Below are 21,742 nucleotides of genomic sequence, written 5' to 3'. Positions count from 1 at the left end.
AACATTCAGAAAACTAAGATCATGGCATCCGGTCCCATCACTTCATGGCAAATAGATGGGGAAACAGTGGAAACAGTGGCTGACTTTATTTTTCTGGGCTCCAAAATCACTGCAGATGGTGACTGCAGCCATGAAATTAAAAGTCGCTTACTCCTTGAAGGAAAGTTATGACCCAACAAGGCAGCATATTAAAAAGCAAAGACATTACTTTGCCAAAAAAGGCCCGTCTAGTCAAGGCTATGGTTTTTCCAGTGGTCATGTATGGATCTAAGAGCTGGACTATAAACAAAGCTGAGTGTGAAGAATTGATGGTTTTGAACTGTGGTGCTGGAGAAGACACTTGAGAGTCCCTTGAACATCAAGGAGGTCAAACCAGTCCATCCTAAAGGATATCAGTCCTGAATATTCATTGGAAGGACTGATGTTGAAGCTGAAACTCCAATACTTTGGCCAACTGATGTGAAGAGCTGACTCATTTGAAATGACCCTGATGCTGGGAAAGATTGAAGGCAGGAGGAGAAGGGGACAACAGAGGATGAGATTGTTGGATGGCATCAGCTACTCGATGGACATGAGTTTGAGTAAACTCCGGGAGTTGGTGATGGACAGGAAGGCCTGGTGTTCTGTGGTCCATGGGATCGCAAAGAATCAGACATGACAGAGTAACTGAACTGAACTGAGGGAAGCCAATTGCCAAAGAAAATGGTCATGTCAGCTCGTATCTGGGCAGACTCACATAAGAGGAGCGCTGGGTCACCCTGGGGCAATCAGAGCCTCTCCCTCATAAAGACTTTTATGCTGAAGAGCTACACTCTCCCTCGGTAACCCTCCAGAGCCTCTCAAGAAACATTCTTAAAGTGATTATTCTCAGGGAGTTCAGTCCATTTAAATAACCTGGAATTTCAAGTTCATGTCTTTCTCTTAATCACTACCATTTTACCAAGTTTCTGGCACAGAGGAAGGAGCAAGAAAGCCCAAAGTGAAAGGGAAAGTACTCAGTCATCTCCAACTCTTTCTGACCCCATGGACTATACAGTCCATGGAATTCTCCAGGCAAGAACACTGGAGTGGGTAGACTTTCCCTTCTCCAGGGGATCTTCCCAACCCAGGGATCGAACCCAGGTCTTCTGCATTATAGGCAGATTCTTTACCAGCTGAGCCACAAGGGAAGCCCAAGAATACTGGAGTGGGTAGCCTATCCCTTCTCCAGCAGATCCTCCCAACCCAGGAATCCAACCAGGGTCTCCCGCATTGCAGGCAGATTCTTTACCAACTGAGCTATCAGGGAAGCCCCAAGAAAGCCCAAAGCCCACAACAAATAGGACAGTCATGTTCCTAAGTCTTGGAAGCCACTGACCCTCACTGGACCTCCTCCTCACCAATCACAGCTGCCAGAGAAACCACCCCCAGTCCAGGTCAGCCTGCTGTGACAGCCCCCTGTGTCAGAGAGTTAGTGACCTCTGAAGAAATGATGAAAGTTACTTGGAATAACCATCATTGCTCAGTGCTGTCTAGAAGTGGGTGAAGGTGAGGGGGGTTATTTTTATATTTTTTAGTTCATTTGACTTTCCAGACACAACTGGAAGTTAGCAAAGTAAATATCACATTGCTCAATACACAAAGAAGAAATCAAGGCAAGAAGAAATTCAGGCTTTTCATAGTTATCGGTGTCACTCAACTCTGGCTGGTAATTCAAAGGTCAGATGGTGATAAACAAAATTAAGATTAGAACCCAAGTGCCCAAATCCCTTATTGAAAGCTCTTCGGCCAAGTCAGTTACTGTCTTTCCAATACTATTTAATTCTCTTCAAAAAATCTATCAATTCCACATTAATTCTAGAAACTCTTCTAAATTCTGATGAATCAGTCAAGTTCACAGAAACTCAATATTTTTAGGTTAGACAGGTCAGTCAATAATTACATGATTTTTTACTGTGGATAATAATAGAAATTTAAAGAAGATGCTGGAAGAACACAGTAGCAAAAAAAAAAAACTATTTTGTCTGAGGATGTCACATGTAGTAATATTTGAACTAGTTGTTAAAATACAAGAGTTCCCAAAATAGAAAAGAGGCAAGAAATGTCCTGGAAGCAAGCATAGGGTAAATAAAGGCAGAAAAATATACAGACCACAGGTATTCCAAAGGAATTAGAGCCGCTGCGTGGGAGCTGGGTTGTCAAGGTGGCTGTCTGCTAGTGGGTCAGCCCCGAGCACCGGGGAGAAGGACCCTCTAGAGACAGTGAGTAATGACTGTTACCAGCAGCCTGTGAGGAGCAGAGTGCCAGGTTGCAGCCCACACTCTACTGACACGCCGGTGTGAATTGAGAACAGCAAGGCCCCTTTTGCTTATGTTCATACTAAGCTGCTTCTCCCAAGCTGATATCACCACTTCACCTCCCCTTCTAGGTGATCCTGGAGGCCTCCCTTGTGCATAATTGAACATCCACAGCAAGCGTTCTATTTGCAGTGAATGGAGTTGTTCATCCAGCTCCAGGATCTTCATTATAACCGCGTGACGTTCTCACTGTGGGCTGCCTCGGGAGAGCCAGCTCAGGGCTGGCATGAGGCAACGGCCGGCGACGGCCAGTAGAGCCAGCTGCTAATGTCATATCCAGCTTTGATGCACAAAGTGAATGAGGTTTAAAAAAAATTCGATGTCCATTATCATCGTGATTCATCTTCTCCCCATCACCACCAGGACTTCCAGATTATGCTGTCTGGCTTTCGGGGAAAAGCTCTAGGTTAAGCTGGAGGGAAAGGGCTGTCACTGAGAGTCAGGGCCCCTCTGAGGCCCCCGCTGTGGACGCCGGGCTCCAAGCTCAGGCAAACCAAAGTTGGCCTGAACAAGGGCTAAGAAAGGTTTCATGAAACAGAACCTGAGGCCTCCTCCTCCCACTAAGAGGAGAAGAAGGCAACAGCAGTAACTGGCTGTAATTTTCTTTTTCTGTGCTACCAGAGCATGGAGAAATATTACAAACATGAGGCGGGGGAAACAAGAGATCTTTATCCTGAGCTGCTAAATTCACAGAAGCTGAAAACCACAATAGGTAAGTTCACATCCAACATCACTTGGCATTTCACCTGGTGTGTTCAAGAATCTTGGGTGCAAGGATTTTGAAAATACAGCCATCTCATCTGCAGACAGGGACAGATTGCCTGAAAGCTTGGGACTAAACTATAGAGCTCTGAGTACCTGTATCTGTGAGGGTCCAGTCAGAAAAGCAATTTATTGAGGGAATTTGACTTACAAAATTGAGGGAGCTAGTAAATAGTCTCTGAAAAGCCGTTGTCTTTGCATCTGATGCTGGAGCTCGATGTCCAGAGGGCAGGCAGCCCAGAAGGGAAGGTGGACATAAAGCGGGCAGAGAAGACGAGCTGGCACCAGTGAGTCCCTCACTGCCTCCCACAGGAGAAACATGAATCCTTCTTACAGGGTCAGACACACTCTTGGCTAGGAGTCAGAGAAACTGCAAAAGGACCAGGGGAAGATGGAGCAGTCATCGACCAAGGGGGTGGACCAGCAGGCGTGCACCTCTGTGCTGGACTGACAGAAGACCCAGTGAGCCCACTCAGCCTCTGACACAGAAACTGTACAGTCGCTGCCGTTAGAGCTGTGCCCCCTAAAGCTCGCACAGAAGTGTCTCCTGTGCCACCATGATTAGATACACACAAGGCAGAGGATTCTGCAACACGATATGCAGCCTGCTCAAGTCAAACTGCTGCACAGCAAGCGCATATCTCTACAACTGACTTTGGGACTCGAAATGAAGGTGGATGATGTATAGGTGTTGTGTTATTTTCTTGGTGCTTATAATAAAGTGTCACAACCTGGCCAAGTTGAAAAAACAGAAATGTATATTCTCGCAACACTAGAGGCTAGAAAACCAAAATCCCAATATCAGCAGTACTGTGTTACCTCCACAGGCTTTTCCATTCCCAGAGAAGAGTACTTTCTGGGTTCCAGTTTCTGTGGTTGTCAGCAATCCTCCGTATTCCTTGGCTCATGACAGCCTAAGTCAGGTCTCCGACTCTGTCTCCAGTGAGGTCTGCCTCTGTTTCCAGGGAGGTTTGCTTCTGTCTCCAGTGAGGTCTGCCTCTGTCTCGAGTGAGGTCTGCCTCTGCCTCCAGGGAGATCTGCCTCTGTCTCCAGTGAGGTCTGCCTCTGTCTTCTGTGAGGTCTACCTCAGTCTCCAGTGAGGTCTGATCTGTCTTCGGTGAGATCTACCTCGATCTCCAGTGAGGTCTGCTTTTGTCTTCTGTGAGGTTTGCCTCTGTCTCCAGTGAGGTCTGCCTCTGTCTCCAGTGAGGTCTGCCTCTGTCTCCAGCAAACTCTGCCTCTCTTTGCAGTTAGGTCTCCCTCAGTCTCCAGAGAGGTCTGCCTCTGTGTCCAGTGAGGTCTGCCTCTGTCTTCTGTGAGGTCTGCCTCTGTCTCCAGTGAGGTCTGCCTCTCTCTCCAATGAGGTGTGCCTCTGTCTCCAGTAAGGTCTGCCTCTGTCTCCAGTGAGGTCTGCCTCTGTCTCCAGTGAGGTCTGCCTCTGTCTCCAGCGCAGTCTGCCTCTGTTTGCAGTTAGGTCTCCCTGTGTCTCCAGAGAGGTCTGCCTCTTTATCCAGTGAGGTGTGCCTTTGTCTACAGTGAGGTCGGCCTCTGTCTTCTGTGAGGTCTGCCTCATCTCCAGAGATGTCAGCCTCTTTCTCCACAGAGGTCTGCCTATGTCTTCTCTGAGTTCTGCCTCTGTGTCCAGTGAAGTCTGCCTCTGTCCTCTGTGAGGTCTGACTCGGTCCAGTGAAGTCTGCCTCTGTCTTCTGTGAGCTCTGCCTCTGTCTTCAGTGAGGTCTGCCTCTTTCTCCACAGAGGTCTGCCTCTGTCTCCAGTGAGGTCTGCTTCTGTCTCCTCTGAGGTCTGCCTCTGTCTCCAGTGAGGACTGCCTCTTTCTCCAGGGAGGTCTGCCTCTCTCTCCACTGAGGTCTGCCTCTGGCTCCTGTGAGGTCTGCCTCTGACTTCTCTGAGGTTTGCCTCTGTCTCCAGTGAAGTCTGCTTCTGAATCCAGTGAGGTCTGCCTCTGTCTTCTGTGAAGTCTGCCTCTCTCTCCAGTGAGGTCTGCCTCTGTCTCCAGCGATGTCTGCCTCTCTTTTCAGTTAGGTCTCCCTCTGTCTCCAGAGAGGTCTGCCTCTGTGTCCAGTGACGTCTGCCTCTGTCTTCCGTGAGGTTTGCCTCTGTCTCCAGTGAGGTCTGCCTCGTCTCCAGTGAGGTCTGCCTTGTCTCCAGTGAAGTCTGCCTCTGTCTTCTGTGAGGTCTGCCTCTGTGTTCAGTGAGGTCTGCCTCTGTCTCCACTAATTTCTGCCTCTGTCTTCTGTGAGGTCTGCCTCTTTCTCCAGTGTAGTCTGCCTCTGTCTTTTGTGAGATCTGCCTCTGTGTTCAGTGAAGTCTGCCACTGCCTTCTGTGAGGTCTGCCTATGTCTCCAGTGAGGTCTGCTTCTGTTACCACGGAGGTCTGCCTCTGTCTTCTGTGAGGTCTTCCCCTTTCTTCTGTGAGGTCTGCCTCTGTCTCCACTGAGGGCTGCCTCTGTCTCCAGCGATGTCTGCCTCAGTTTCCAGTTAGGTCTCCCTCTGTCTCCAGAGAGGTCTGCCTTTGTGTCCAGTGAGGTCTGCCTCTGTCTCCAGTGAAGTCTGCTTCTGTCTCCAGTGATGTCTACCTGTCTTTTGTGAGGTCTGCCTCTGTCTTCTGTGAGGTTTGCCTCGGCCTCCAGTGAGGTCTGCCTCTCTCTCCAGTGAGGTCTTACTCTGTCTCCAGTAAGGTCTGTCTCTGTCTCCAGTGAGGTCTGCCTCTCTCTCCAGTGAGGTCTGCCTCTGACTCCAGTGAAGTCTGCCTCTCTTTCCAGTTAGGTCTCCCTTTGTCTCCAGAGAGATCTGCCTCTGTGTCCACTGAGGTCTGCCTCTGTCTCCACTGAGGTCGGCATTTGTCTTCTGTGAGGTCTGCCTCAGTCTCCAGTGAGGTCTGACTCTGTCTCCAGTGAGGTCTGCCTCTGTCTTCTGTGAGGTCTGCCTCTGTCTTCTGTGAGGTCTGCCTCTGTCTCCAGTGAGGTCTGCCCCTGTCTTCTGTGAGGTGTGCCTCATCTTCAGTGAGGTCTGCCTCTGTCTCCTGTGAGGTCTGCCTCTCTCTCCTGTGAGCTCTGCCTCTGTCTCCAGTAAGGTCTGCCTCTGTCTCCAGTGAGGTCTGCCTCTTTCTCCAGTGAGGTTTGCCTCTGTCTCCAGTGAGGTCTGCCTCTGTCTCCAGTGAGGTCTACCTCTGTCTTGTATGAGGTCTGCCTCTGTCTCCAGTGAGGTCTGCCTCTGTCTCCAGTGAGGTCTGCCTCTGTCTCCAGTGAAGACTGCCTCTGTTTCCAGTTAGGTCTGCCTCTGTCTCCAGGGAGGTCTGCCTCTGTCTCCAGTAAGGTCTGCCTCTGTCTTCTGTGAGGCCTGCCTCTGTCTCCAGTGAGGTCTGCCTTGTCTCCAGTGAAGTCTACCTCTCTTCTGTGAGGTCTGCCTCTGTGTACAGTGAAGTCTGCCTCTGTCTTCTGTGAGGTCTGCCTCTGTCTCCAGTGAAGTCTGCCTCTGTCTTTTGTGAGATCTCCTCTGTGTTCAGTGAAGTCTGCCACTGTCTTCTGTGAGGTCTCCCTATGTCTCCAGGGAGGTCTGTTTCTGTGACCAGTGAGGTCTGCCTCTGTCTTCTGTGAGGTCTGCCTCTGTGTCCAGTGAGGTCAGCTTCATCTCCAGTGAGGTCAGCCTCTGTCTCCAGTGAGGTCTGCCTCTGCTTCTGTGAGGTCTGCCTCTGTTTCCACTGAGGTCTGCCTCTGTCTCCTCTGAGGTCTATCTCTGTGTCCAGTGAGGTCTGCCTCTGCCTTATGTGAGGTCTGCCTCTGTGTCCAGTGAGGTCTGCCTCGTCTCCTGTGAGGTCTGCCTCTGTGTCCAGTGAGGTCTGCCTCGTCTCCAGTGAGGTCTGCCTCTGTGTCCAGTGAGGTCTGCCTCGTCTCCAGTGAGGTCTGCCTCTGTCCCCACTGAGGTCTGCTGCTGTCTCCAGTGATGTCTGCCTCTGTCTTCTCTGAGGTCTGCCTCTGTGTCCAGTGAGGTCTGCCTCGTCTCCAGTGAAATCTACCTCTGCCTTCTGTGAAGTATGCCTCTGTGTCCAGTGAAGTCTGCCTTTGTCTTCTGTGACGTGTGCCACTGTCTGCATGAGGTCTCCCTCTGTCTTCCGTGAGGTCTGCCTCTGTCTCCAGTGAAGTCTGCCTCTGTCTCCAGGGTTGTCTGCCTCTGTCTCCAGGGAGGTCTTCCTCTGTGTCCATTGAGGTCTGCCTCTGTCTTCTGTGAGGTCTGCGTCTGTCTCCTGTGAGTTCTGCCTCTGGCTCCAGTGAAGTCTGCCTCTGTCTCCAGGGTTGTCTGCCTCTGTCTCCAGTGAGGTCTTCCTCTGTTTCCATTGAGGTCTGCCTCTGTCTCCTGTGAGTTCTGCCTCTGGCTCCAGTGAAGTCTGCCACTGTCTTCTGTGAGGTCTGCCTATGTCTCCAGTGAGGTCTTCTGTGACCACTGAGGTCAGCCTCTGTCTTCTGTGAGGTCATCCCCTTTCTTCTGTGAGGTCTGCCTCTATCTCCACTGACGTCTGCCGCTGTCTCCAGTGAGGTCTGCCTCTGTCTTATGTGAGGTCTGCCTCTGTCTCCAGTGAGGTCTGCCTCTCTTTCCAGTGAGTTCTGCCTCTGTGTCCAGTGAGGTCTTCCCAGCTTCTCTGTGTGGCATCATTTTTCTTCCAGGGACACCAGTCATGCTGGGTTCAGGGCCCACCCTACTTCAGTCTGAGCCGGTCAACCGTAAGGTAACTAATTACATCTGTATTTGGGCTTCCCTGGTCGCTCACATGGTGAAGGATCTGCCTGCAGTGTTGGAAGCCCATGTTCTGTCCCTGGGTCAAGAAGGTCCCCTGGAGAAGGATGGCTGTCCACTCCAGTGTTCTTGCTGAAGATTTCCACGGACAGAGGAGCCACCATAAGTCAGGCTGTGGTGCACGCATGCTCAGTCTTGTCTGACTCTCTACGCCCCTGTGGACTGTAGCCCACCAGAGTCCTCTGCCCACGGAATTTTCCAGGTAAGAATACTGAAGTGGGTTGCCATACTCCAGGGGATGTTCCCTACCCAGGGAGTGAACCCGCGTCTCTTGGCATCTCCTGCATTGGCAGAGGGATTCTCTACTACTAGCCCCACCCTGGGAACCTGATTGTAATGTAACTAATTACATCTGTAGAGACCTTTCTAAATTTTTAAATGAGGTCACATTCTAAGTTTCTGCATTGACATGAATTCTGTGGGGGACACTATTTAACGTAGTAGAGGTATCCTAAGGGAAAATCTAGACCAGGAAGTCAATGGAAATTTTAGAACAGAGAATTCAACCCAAGAGGAGCAGCCTCATCCCAAAAGATCATGCGTTCGGGAATGCAGTCAGGATCCCAGTGGGACCCTAAATCTGTGGGCCTTGGAATTCAGGCATATCTAGAAGACTGGGACTCATGCATTTACTGTTATTTATTTCCTCATAGTATATACCTTAGTCTGATTCAAGTGAGAAAATCCAGGGGAAATAATATGACCAACTCTATACAATCAGGAAGCAGTAGGGTAGAATTTGAACTTAGAACTGCTAGCTTCCGTTGACTATCTTTTATTATCCACATTTTGTAACAATAAATAATACTGAGTGAATATTAACAAACTTTTCCAGACCATCTCTTACTGATCCTTCAATGCTTATATTAAGTATTACATCCTTTCTGCAGACTCCCCTGATTGTCCTAGACAGAGTTCTTCCACTGACCTCCCACATTTTGATCAGTTCCAAGACTGCACTGATTCCATTGTTTTAAAGTTACCTGTTTTCATACCTGTTTCCTGTCTCCTGTGTGAGTACCATTTTTTATCGGTGCAGTATTCCTGCACCCAATGCCTGGCATATAATACGAGTTCCAACCCTAATTGATTGAAGTTTTTCGGAGAAGAAGCATCACTTTCTAAAAATTTCTGGGAATGTTGTGTCTATATCCTCCCCCGATATACTATTTTCAGACTTTTAGAGACTCTGAACTTCTCTCTTATGCCAAATAAGATACTTCTGCAATGCAAATTTTTGTTTCTCTTTCCTTTTCTGAAAAGATATAAAACAACTAGCCTTGAAAACTTCAGAAAAAGCGGCAGGTAATTTTATGTGTCCATTTTTCTTTTTCTGGTTAATAATCTCACTTCCATAACCTAATATTATGATATTTTTTGAAAACCTGTTACCTGTACTTATGAACATACATAAATGCTTTCCATTTCACTTTTGTTTTTAGGTCATTTCAGAGCCTTTAAAAATCCACATTAATGCCAGCCATGCTTTGGTTCTATTTCTCTCGTGTATCTTCTCTATTTCTTGGTACTTTGTTCATATCTCTAGGAAAAAGCATCTGTGCAAGCTTTCTAGACCAAAGCAATCCTTCATCAGACTCTCTCACTTCCCAGGGAAACACATCACAATGAAAACAGTACCAAAGTGGGGGAAAAGGCAAGATTCACTCAGGACCACCATCTAATTTTAGACTCACTGATTCCCCTGGGCCTTTCAGCAACTCAATTTTATTTTTATTTATCTAGTAGCCTTCAATTTGCTCTTTGTTATCCACAGTAGAGGCTACAAGTCAGAAAGGGTCCATTTATTGTAGCTCATGACCAACTCTAATTTCATTAAATATTTTGGTCCATACCTGGCCATGTCCTAGATCCTGGCAATCAACGTGTGCACCACAGGCCAGTATCTCCCAGGAACTTGTCAGAAATGCAGCATGTCTGGCCCCTTCTCACATCTACTGTGTCAGAATCTGCATTATGACAAGCTCCCCAGTTGATTCATACACAAAAATTTGTGTTAATTTTTGAGACCTATATCCCTAGATAATTGGAGGCGACTGTGAGTTAGAGGTAATAAATGTAGATGGCATTTAAAAAAAAAAAAAAACGTATTCTGGAATCTCTGAAACCCTGGTTTTTCTGTATTTCTACCTATGTGGTCTTTGGAAAATCACATGGCATTTCTGACCCCCAATTTCCTCAACTGTATATAAACACTGTAAAGTAATCCAAGAGCCACTTGCATCAGAGTCGTAAGTCCTACTCTCTACTAAATCAGAATTTCTCAGAGATTTACACTTTCAACAAGTTTCCCAGGTGGCTCTAATCACATGCTAATTTCAGAGGGTCTCGGTTACCGATCCATGCTGAGAACTATCTTTTCAATCTTGACATCAATGCTGATGACATGTGGGCCAGTTCTAGTAATGCAGAGAAGAGGACAGTGATTTGAATAATTCTCTGACTAAATTGGTGTCTAGACTATGTTTCATCTTCCTTCTTTAGTCTCCATCATAGACGAAGAAGTAGTAGTGTTTCCTCAAACCGACTCATGGCAGGAGGACTGCTTTATGGAAGAACTCAAAGACTGCCAATCATTTGAAAACCTTCTGGCAAGACAAGGGCGGGTGGTGCCTAGAGAGTTATTATTATCCATGGCTATTCACTGCTCTTCTGATTTCTCTAAGAATACCAGAAAGGTTTCCAGGGAGATGTAGCTTCCTACTTACTCCTTCACAAGATGTTTCTACACCTGGCAGTTAAATAAGATGCCGAAAACCAAACGCTCCCTTCTCACTGCTGTGCAAGCTTTCTAGATCAAAGCAATCCTTTCAGCAGTCCTATGCAATTAAGAAGTTAGAGAGCAAAAGGATGGAAATCAACAGTTGGTGAGCCTCTCCTACATCCCAGGCACTATCCAGTGCTAGTTATCCTATAGCTGCAGATACAGAAATGGAAAAAAAAAAAGTATAACCTTAGGAGCCAGGGGTTTATTTCTTGCATTTTACAGATAATGATGAAAATGAGCATTGGACACATTATGCTCTATTTTCAGACATACATTTGATTCTGAGCTTTATTAGCACATTCACACATGCTCAGTCACTCATGTCCAGCTCTTTGTGACCACGTGAGCTGTAGTAGCCTGCCAGGCTCCATGGAATTTTCCCAGGTAAGAATGCTGAAGTGGGTTGCCATTCCCTACTCCAGGGGATCTTCCCAACCCAGGGACTGAACCTGCATCTCCTGCATTGGCAGGCAGATTCTCTACCACTGAGCCACCTGGGAAGCCCCAGTCAGCTCATTAGAAAAACCTAAGAACTAATAGTCCAACAGTGCTTAACTGACAATTCATTCACTGTCTAATCCCATTTATAGTTTTCAATCTCACAGCATGATGCAACTTAATTCATGAAATACTGTTTTGTGCTGGTTCTGCTCTCTGGGCCCTGACAGGCAGGATGAGGGAGGGTTAATAGTGAATGGCGATGACACCTGGGAAGACTGTCTCACATCCTGCTCTAAGATGGGGTTGGTACAAACAAGTGAGTTGATACCACACAAGTGAGAAAAATGTGCTCGGAGATGGACACTGGAAACTTCCACTGTAACTGGCTGAGGGGGACAGACGAGCCCAGGAAGCATCTTAACCTGCGAGGCGGAGAGCTGAGCGTCGCAGGAGAAAGATCAGACAAGCGCAGGACAGGCAGCAGGGCAGGTCAAGGTCTAGTCAAGCGCACAGGAGGGCCCCCATTTGGTGGCAGCCGAGCAGATGTGCAGGGGAGACCTGGGAAGGTGGGATATATTGTGGAAAGCCTCGAATGTCAAGCCAAAGAGTGTGTCATACATTCAGGAGGTTTTGGAGCAGCAGAGCATTTGACAAAAGCTACACTTTAAAAATCACTCTGCCTGCTCTGTGTAGGGTGCTTGGAGGAGAAAGAAGGATAGAGTTAAGAAAGGGGGCTGTGAAAGTGTTAGTAACTCAGTCATGTCTGACTCTTTGCAACCCCATGGACTGTAGCCCACCAGGCTCCTCTGTCCATGGAATTCTCCAGGCAAGAATACTGGAGTGAGTAGCCTTTCCCTTCTCCAGGGGATCTTCCCAAACCAGGAATCGAACCCAGGTCTCCCGCATTGCAGGCAGATTCTTTATGGTCTGAGCCACCAGGGGTTCCCCTAGGAAGGGGCCTGTAGCCAAACCAAAGCCCCTGAGTGGGTGAGAGTGGAAAGCGCAGCTGATGTGAGAAACAGGCTGTGTGCACCTCGCCAGGGCCTGAGTGTCATCGGAAGGCAGGCAGCACTGAGCAGAGGCCGCCTGTGGTCCTTGACGTCAGCTGGGCAGCACATGTGTCCCAGCTCCACTCAGCTGCCACACCTCTTTGAGTTTGAAACCTTATTTGTAATGGGGAAAAATTACCTGTACAGCGCTGTGCTAGGAGTGATGGAGCAAACGTGTGAAATGTCTCACTCAGAGCGCTCTTGGGCCCTGGCTTCCCCCTCCCCCCATGTCCTTTTTACTTGAAACACAAGGCATGTGGAGGGGGTGGAGTGGGAGGGTGGGGTTAGCAGGTATAAGCTATTTCATATGGGACAGATGAACTAGGTCTTACTGTATAGCACAAGGAGCTATATTCAATATCCTATGATAAACCATGATAGAAAAGAATATTAAAAAAAGAACAACCCAATAAAAAAGTGGGAAAAGACCTAAACAGACATTTCCCAAAGAAGACATACAGATGGCTAATCAACACATGAAAAGATGCTCAAATTCACTCATTGTTAGAGAAAAGCAAATCAAAGCCACGGTGAGGTGTCATGTCACACCAGTCAGAATGGTATACAAAAAGTATACAAACAATAAATGCTAGAGAAGGTATAGAGAAAAGGGAACCTTCTTACATTATTGCAAACTGGGAATGCAAACTGATACAACCACTGTGGAGAACAGTGTGGAGATTCCTTCAAAAACTGGGAATAAAACTGCCATATGACCCAGGAATCCCACCTCTGGGCATACACACAGAGGAATCCAGAACTGAAAGAGACACGTGTACCCCAATGTTCATCGCAACACTGTTTACAATAGATAGGACATGGAAGCAACCTAGATGTCCATCAGCAGGTGAATGGATAAGGAAGCTGTGTACATATACATAATGGAATATTACGCAGCTATAAAAAGAAATGCATTTGAACAGTTCTAATGAGGTGGATGAACCTGGAACCCATTATACAGAGTGAAATCAGAAAGAGAAAGACAAATACTGTATATTAACACATATATATGGAATTTAGAAAGGTGGTACCAATGATCTTACATGCAGGGCAGCAAAGGAGACGCAGATGTAAAGAACAGACTTTTGGACTCAGCAAGAGAAAGTGAGGGTGGGATGATTTGATAGAATAGCATTGAAACATGTCCATTACCATATGTAAAATAGATGACCAGTGCAAGTTCGATGCATGAAGCAGGGCACCCAAAGCTGGTGCTCTGGGACAGCCCAGAGGGATGGGGGGGAGGGATGTGGGAGTGGGGTTCATTTTGGGGGGGACACATGTATGTATACCTGTGGTCGATTCATGTTGATGTTTGGCGAAACCCATCACAATATTGTAAAGTAATCATTCTCCAATTAAAATAGGTTAATTAATTTAAAAAGAATGTATGTGTATGTATAGCTGTATCACTTTGCTGTACAGCATAAACTAAATCAACTATATTTGAATTACAAAATGTAGATCCTGATAAATCTGCCTTTTGACATGATCCAAAAAGATTTCCATGCGCAGTAAAGTCTGAGAAGCATTGCCCTATGCTCCCAATCCAAGTTCCCCAGCTTTTCTCTGACTCTTCAGCTTTGACTCCCCTCTTCTTTCCTCTGCCTCCCATCCTCCAAGAAGAAATGGAGAAATGAAGGGAAAAAATACTGTAGAGCCTGGAAGAATGTCCTCTGACTCTAATGTAACAACACTAATTTTTCTCTTTTGTTAAAACTGTCACTAGAAGGCATTTTAAAACATTTCTGAGAAGTAAGTTTCAATAATGTTTGAAGAAAAACGACTTTTAAAGACAGATTTAGTTGACAGTTTTTCTGCTGTGTTTGTAGGAAGTGGGAACCGTCTGGCTATTTTATTGGCACACCTGCAGCGAAATTTTTAGATTGGCTGATAAAAGGAAAAGACAGTGCTCCAGTGACAGTAGTAACCCAATTTTATAAGGTAACAAGCAGGACCTGTGGCTGAGAGAGGAGAACCTTTGATTTTGTGGATTAAGGATCAAGCTTAGTCCTTAACGCCTGTGCATTTGGCTACCATTCAAACCAAAGCTTTTCAGCTCTTGATGTTGTGAAACAACAACATAGTAAAGGATCAAAGGACAGAGATTTCTTCACAAGTAAGGGTTAGTTCAGGCTCTGGCGATGTAGGTATTCTCTGCATAACATCTGCAAGCATGGGGAAACTGCTAAGCTGGTGAGCCAGAGGCTCAAGGCGGCAAAAACAGACATTCTGACATGAAGCAGAGATGACAGCACCATGATCTCCAAGCCTCAGGCTTGCAAAACTGTGTTCATGATGAGAACACAAAAGCCACAAAACAAAGAGCCCTGGATCAACACCTCAGAAATTCACCAACATGGATCCAGGACTCTTCACCAGAACAGCCCTCCAAATACTTTTCAGTAGTAATGGGAAAACTTCTGGAATCTTCTAAGCCTGATGAGAATTTGCAACCAACAAAACATCTCCTGATTTTATTTCAGTCTTAATAACTGAGGACCACAAGGAATAAAAAGTATATGCAGTTGAGTGGGTAGTCTATCACATTTAACATAATTTCATATTATTAGTGACAGCACAATTATTATAGAGAATGAAGAACTAGGAATGTGATACTCCTGGCTACATAGCTGAGTTCTTAAGTAAGTTGAAAGCTACCTTTAAGTGTTCGTGTGGTTGTCAATATTGATAATGTTAATTCCATTTATTAAGCAATGGAGTGTTCTTACAAAATGTTACTGTAAGAGTAGTAGATAATTTCCACTATATAGATGTTAAAGGGGCTTCCTTGGTGACTCAGACAGTAAGAAATCCACCTGCAATGCAGGAGATCTAGGTTCAATCTCTGGGTCAGGAAGATTCCCTGGATAAGGGAATGGCCACCCACTCCAGTATTCTTGCCTGGAGAATTCCATGGACAGAGCAGCCTGGCAAGCTATAGTCCATGGGGTCACAAAGAGTCAGACATGACTGAGCAATTAACACTTCCCTTCACTTCAGATGTTAAAACTGAGAGAGAGGTTAATATCATGTCCAACAATATACAGCTAACAAAAGATGAACCTGCTCATTATATTTATATCTTTCTGACTCCCAAGTTCTATCCACTAATACATATTGTCTCCACTAAGTCATTCCACCTGTGCCTCCCTTTCCTTACCTGTTAAATGAAGACTGTGCAGTATCCCATGTCCTTTTCTACCCTGACATCTTTGATTCTCTGTGAGGCTAGGTTAGTCGATTTACATAATGCAAGATATTGTGATGGTTAATTTTATGTGTCAACTTGGCTAGGCTATGATGTCCAGCTGGTTGGTCAAAACTAGTCCAGATAATGTAAGGAAGGTTTTACATTTTTTAGATGTGATTAACATTTATAACCAGTTGCCTTTAAATAAAAGAGATTATCCTCAATAAAGTAAATGGGACTCATTCAGTCATTTGAAGGCCTTAAGAGAAAAAGCAATTATGCCACAAGACTGCAGCATAGAAACTCTGCCTGAGTTTCTAGTCTTCTAACCTACCTTACTGATTTTAGACTCAAGACTGCAATTCTTACCTGAGTTTTCAGTATAATAACCTACCAAACAGATTTAAAACTCCCTTCCCCACAATCCTGTAAGACAGTTTCTTAAAACAAAAAATTATATACATAATTTTTAGTATAATTTTATTTTTTTTCTGAAGGTTCTAATTCTCTGAAGAACTTTAACTAATATAAGTGATGGGAAATCATTTGTAAATTTTAAATACAATGTTTTTCAATCATTTGGCCTAAGTGAGAGCTCTAAATACAATCAAAAGCAGGTATATAGAAGAGGGACATCATTAATATGGAAAAATTGACCTGCCAGCAGATTGATTTAGGACTTCTCAGGCTTCAGAATTGCAAATAAATTCCTATTGTATAAAAGCTACCCAGCCTGTGACACATTTTAATAACAGCCTGAGAAGATTAAGAGAAAAGACTAAAGAACTACAAGACAGAAAAAATTAACAAAATGGCATTAGAAGGTTCTATCAATAATTGCTTTAAATAATTGTAAATGGATTAAACTCTCCAATCAAAAGACATAGACTGGCTTAATTAATTTAAAAGCAACAAACAAAATCTAATTTTGTGCTGTTTACAAATTCTTTTTTTTTTGTTTGTTTTGTTTTGTTTTTTTGGTTTTTTTTTTTATAAATTTATTTATTTTAGTTGAGGGCTAATTACTTTACAATATTGTAATAGTTTTTGACATACATTGACATGAATCAGCCATGGGTTTACATGTGTTCCCCTTCCTGGACCCCCCACCCACCTCCTTCCCCATCCCATCCCTCTGGGTCATCCCATTGCCCCGGCCCTGAGCCCTTGTCTCATGCATCGAACATGGAATGGTGTTCTGTTTCACATATGATAATATACATGTTTCAATGCTATTCTCCCAGAATGTCCCACCCTCACCTTCTCCCTCAGAGTCCATAAAATTGTTCTATGCATCTGTGTCTCTTATTCTGTCTCGCATATAGGGTTATCGTTACCATCTTTCAAATTCCATATATATGCATCAGTATACTGTATTGTTGTTTTTCTTTCTGGCTTACTTCACTCTGTATAATGGGCTCCAGTTTCATCCATCTCAGTAGAACCGATTCAAATGTATTTTTTTTTAATGGCTGAGTAATATTCCATTGTGTATATGTACCACAGCTTCCTTATCCATTCATCTGCTGATGGACATCTAGGTTGCTTCCATGTCCTAGCTATTGTAAACAGTGCTGCGATGAACATTGGGGTACACGTGTCTCTTTCAATTCTGGTTTCCTCGGTGTATATGCCCAGCAGTGGGATTGCTGGGTCATATGGCAGTTCTATTCCCAGTTTTTTAAGGAATCTCCACACTGTTCTCCATAGTGGCTGTACTAGTTTGCATTCCCACCAACAGTGTAAGAGGGTTCCCTTTTCTCCACACCCTCTCCAGCATTTATTGCTTGTAGACTTTTGGATAGCAGCCATTCTGACTGGTGTGAAATGATACCTCATTGTGGTTTTGATTTGCATTTCTCTAATAATGAGTGATGTTGAGCATCTTTTCATGTGTTTGTTAGCCATCTGTATGTCTTCTTTGGAGAAATGTCTGTTTAGTTCTTTGGCCCATTTTTTGATTGGGTCGTTTATTTTTCGGGAATTCAGCTGCAGAAGTTGCTTGTATATTTTTGAGATTAATTGTTTGTCTGTTGCTTCATTTGCTATTATTTTCTCCCATTCTGAAGGCTGTCTTTTCACCTTGCTTAAAGACATAGACTGGCTTAATTAATTTAAAAGCAACAAACAAAATCTAATTTTGTGCTGTTTACAAATTCTACGTTTAAGAACACTCATGGACTGAAAATGAAAGGATGGGAAACGTACCGTGTGCAAATGGTAACCAAAAGAAAGCAAGAGTGGGAATAATTATATCAGACAAAGTAAACTTTAAGTTGAAAATTGTCTAAAGAGACAAAGATAAAACATCATACAATGATAAAAGATATGTTATTATATCATTATACAATGACATATCTTCTTCGCAAGAATATATAACAATTATAACTCAACATTAGAGGTGTATATACCTAAATACATAAAACAAACATTGACAGAACTGAAGAGAGAAGTAGACAGCAGCTCAGTAACAGTAGGAGCTGTCCATATCCCCCTTTTAATAAGGGATAAAATAACCAAACTGATGGTTAATAAAGAAACAGACTTGAGCAACACTAAAGGTCAAATGGGCCTAAAGGCATATATACAATGTTCCAACAAACAGCAACAAAATGTATATTCTTCTCAACTAAACATGGAGTGCTTCTAGAACAGATCACATGTTAGGTCACAAAACAAGCCTTAACAAATTTAAGAAGATTGAAATCATAGCAAATATCTTTCCAACCACAATGAAAATCAATAACAGATAGGAAACTGGAAAATTTATAGTATGTGGAAATTAAGCAACACACCTTGTACATTGGGATAAAGAGAAATCAAAAGGGAAATTCGAAAATATCTCAAGAAAAAAATACAGCATACCAAAATTTATGGGATATGGCAAAAGCAGTACTAAGAAGGAAGTTTATAGGGATAAACGTATGCAGTAAAAAAGAAACAACAATCTCAAATCTATAACCCAATTTTACAACTCAGATAATTATAAGAACAAACCAAGCCTAAAGCTGGCAGAAGGAAAGTGATGCCAAAGATTAGAGCAGAAACGGAAAATAGAAAAGCAACAGAAGACGTCAACACAGCTAAGAGCTGTTTAAAAAAATCAACAAAGTTGACAAATTTTTAGCTAATCTGATCAAGAAAAAGAGAGAAGTTTAGAATAAACAAAATCAGAAGTGAAAGAAAAGATATAAGCTGATGCCACAGAAATAAAAATGATGCTGAGACGGCTATAAACAATTATACTCCAACAAACTGGGTGACCCTGAAGAAATGGATAAATTTCTAGAAACATGCAATCTACCAAGACTGACTCATGAAGAAATAGAGAATCCAAATACACTCATAACTAGTAAGAAGATTGAATCAGTAATCAAAGGAAAGTCCAAGACCAGACGACTTCACTGGTAAAGTCTACCAAATAATTAAAGACAAATTAACACCAGTTTTTCTCAAATTCTTCAAAATGTTGAACAGAACAAACCTAAACTCATTTAATGATAGCAGCTAATGCTGATATTAAGCCAGAAAATACACTTATTGTTGTTGTTCAGTCACTAAGTCATGTCTGAATCTTTGCAACCCAATGACCAAATCTTTGCAACCCCTTGGCCTGCAGCATCCCAGGCTTTCCTGTCCTTCACTATGTCCCAGAATTTGCTCAAACTTTTGTCCATTGAGTCAGGGATGCCATCCAAGCATCTCATCCTCTGTCGTCCCTTTCTCATCCTGCTCTTAATCTTTCCCAGCATCGGGGTCTTTACCAAGAAGTCGGCTCTTCATGACAGGTGGCCAAAGTATTGGAGCTTCAGCTTCAGCATCAGGCTTTCCAATGAATAGTCAAGGCTCATTTCCTTTTGGGTTGACTAGTTTGATCTTCTTGCTGTCCAGAGGACCCTCAAGAGTCTTCTCTAGCCCTACAAGTTGAAAGCATCTATTCTTCTTTAGAAGAAGCAAGAACTACAATCCCACAGCCTCCAGCATGAAAACAACAATCACAGAAAACTAACAAAAATGAACACATGGATCACAGCCTGTGTAACTCAAGGAAGCTATGAGCCATGTTGTGCAGGGCCACCCAAGATGGGTGGATCATGGTGGAGAGTTCTGACAAAACATGGTTCACTGTAGATGGCAATGGCAAACTGCTTCAGTATTCTTGCTTCAAGAACCCCATGAACAATAAGAAAAGTCAAAAAGATATGACACCAGAAGATGAGGCCCCCAGGTCAGGAGGTGTCCAATATACTACTGGGGAAGAGCAGAGAAATAATTCCAGGAAGAATAAAGAGCCTGGGCCAAAGTGGAAACAATGCTCAGTTGTGGACGTGACTGGTGGTGGAAGTAAAACTCCGATGCTGTAAAGAAGAATATTGCATAGGAACCTGGAATGTTAGGTCCATGAATCAAGGTAAATTGGATGTGGTCAAGCAGGAGATGGCAAGAGTGAACATCGACATTTTAGGAATCAGTGAACTAAAATGGATGGGAATGGTCAAATTTATTTCAGATGACCATTATATCTACTAGTGTGGTCAACAGTCCCTTAGGAGAAATGGAGTAACTCTCATAGTCAACAAGAGTCCAAAATGCAGTACTTTGTTGCAATCTCAAACATGACAGAATGATCTTGACTAGTTTCCAAGGAAAACCATTCAACTTCACAGTAATCCAAGTCTATGCCCCAACCACTAATGCCAAAGAAAAGACATTCTGAGGCCAATATTCTTGATGAATATAGATTTTTTAAATCCTCAACAAAATACTACCATACCAAATTCAACACACCTTAAAAGGATCATACATTATGACCAAGTAGGGTTTATCCCTGGGATGTAAGTATGGTTCAACATATGGAAATCAATCAATGTGAAGGATACATCATGTTAACAGAATGAAGACTAAAAATCACATGATTATCTTAATAGATACAGAAAAAGCATTTGACAAAATCTGACTCTTCCATCCTAAAAAGACTCAACAAACTAAGAATAGAAGGATTATGCTTCAACATTATAAAGGCCATACATGAAAAATCAATAGATAACATTATACATAACAGAGAAAAACTCAAAGCTTTTCTTCTAAGATCAGGAACAAAACAAGGATGCCCACTCTCACTGTTTCTATTCAACATAGTACTAAAAGTCCTAGCCAGACAATTAGTGAAGAAAAACAATTAAAGGCAGCCATATCAGAAAAGAAGATGTAGAATCATCTCTGTTCACAGATGTTATTGCTGTTCAGTCACTAAGTCTTGTCTGACTTTTTTTCATAGATGAAATAATGTTATATGTAGAAAATCCTAAAGATTACACACACACACAAATTAGGACAAATAAATTAATACAGCAAACTGGTAAGCTAAAAAGTCAACAATCAATTGTGTCTCTATACAGTAGCAATAAATAATCCAAAAAGAAATTAGCAAAACTATTATATTAATAATAACATCAAAATGAATAAAATATTTAGGACTAAACTTAACCAAGGACATGTAAAACCTGTACACTGAAAACCACAAAACATTGCTGAAAGAAATTAAAGAACACACAAATAAATTGAAAGTCCTCCCATATCCAATGCTTGGAAGACTTAACGTTATTAAAATGTCCACATCAACCTAAGTAGTAGTTGATCTACAGATTCAGTTCAATTTCTATCAAAACCCAAGGATTTTTCCAACAAAATAGTGGGGTGGGGGGTGGGGGAAATCCTAAAATGCATATGGAACCACAAAAGACTCTAAATAGCCAAAGCAATATTAAGAGTGAAGCTGAAGGCCTCACAATTTTTTATTTCAAAATATGTCACAAAACTACAGTGATTGAAACTGTATGGTACTAGCCTATAGACAGACATATAGATGAATGGAACAGAATAGAGAATCTAGAAATAAATCCATACATATATGATCAACTGATCTTCAACACAGGTGCCAAGAATATACAATGGAGATAGCTTTATTTTTTCAAAGGGTGTTGAGAAAAATGGTTATTTACACACAAAAGGATGAAAATGGATCTTTATTTCATACCACACACAAAAACCAACTCAAATGGATTAAAGACTTAAATGTAAGACCTACAATTGTAAAATTCCTAGAACAAAACATAAAGGCAATGCTTCTTGATGGTGGTCTTGGCAATGGATATGACATCAAAAAGCACAGAAAACAAAATAAAATTAAATAAGTGGGACTATATCAAACACAAAACTCTGCAAAGTAAAGAAAATAATCAAAAAGAGTAAAAAAGGCAATTTGTGTAACTGGAGAAAATTTTTGCAAACTCTGTATCTCCAAAAGGATTAATGACCAAAATATTTGAAGAACTCTTATAATTCATTAGAAAAGAGAAAACAA

The 21,742-nt window shown here is 43.2% G+C and overlaps 3 long non-coding RNA genes across 3 annotated transcripts in view; 2 read left to right on the top strand and 1 right to left on the bottom strand.

Annotated features, from left to right (window-relative positions):
* Positions 1-1,537: 1,537 nt before the first annotated feature.
* On the top strand, positions 1,538-7,518 carry LOC145530615 (uncharacterized). Its single transcript, XR_014071933.1, has 3 exons — positions 1,538-4,391; positions 5,094-5,770; positions 5,838-7,518. It is a non-coding gene; the product is annotated as an uncharacterized LOC145530615 (long non-coding RNA).
* Positions 2,936-7,539, bottom strand: LOC145530618 (uncharacterized). Its single transcript, XR_014071937.1, has 4 exons — positions 5,826-7,539; positions 5,082-5,759; positions 3,918-4,382; positions 2,936-3,468 (listed from the first exon to the last, which is right to left on the bottom strand). It is a non-coding gene; the product is annotated as an uncharacterized LOC145530618 (long non-coding RNA).
* Positions 7,540-7,624: 85 nt separating this feature from the next.
* The window catches only part of LOC145530619 (uncharacterized), a 38,589-nt gene continuing 24,471 nt past the window's right edge, over positions 7,625-21,742 (top strand). Inside the window, exon 1 of the long non-coding RNA XR_014071938.1 lies at positions 7,625-7,842. This is a non-coding gene — a long non-coding RNA (uncharacterized LOC145530619). The remainder of the gene's footprint in view (positions 7,843-21,742) is intronic.

This window comes from Giraffa tippelskirchi, chromosome 12 (genome assembly GCF_054371585.1).
Source record: "Giraffa tippelskirchi isolate mGirTip1 chromosome 12, T2T-mGirTip1v1.2.pri, whole genome shotgun sequence".
In the NCBI taxonomy this organism is placed as follows: domain Eukaryota; kingdom Metazoa; phylum Chordata; class Mammalia; order Artiodactyla; family Giraffidae; genus Giraffa; species Giraffa tippelskirchi.
The sequence above is the reverse complement of the archived record's forward strand: the minus strand, read 5'-3'. Positions and strand labels throughout refer to the sequence as shown.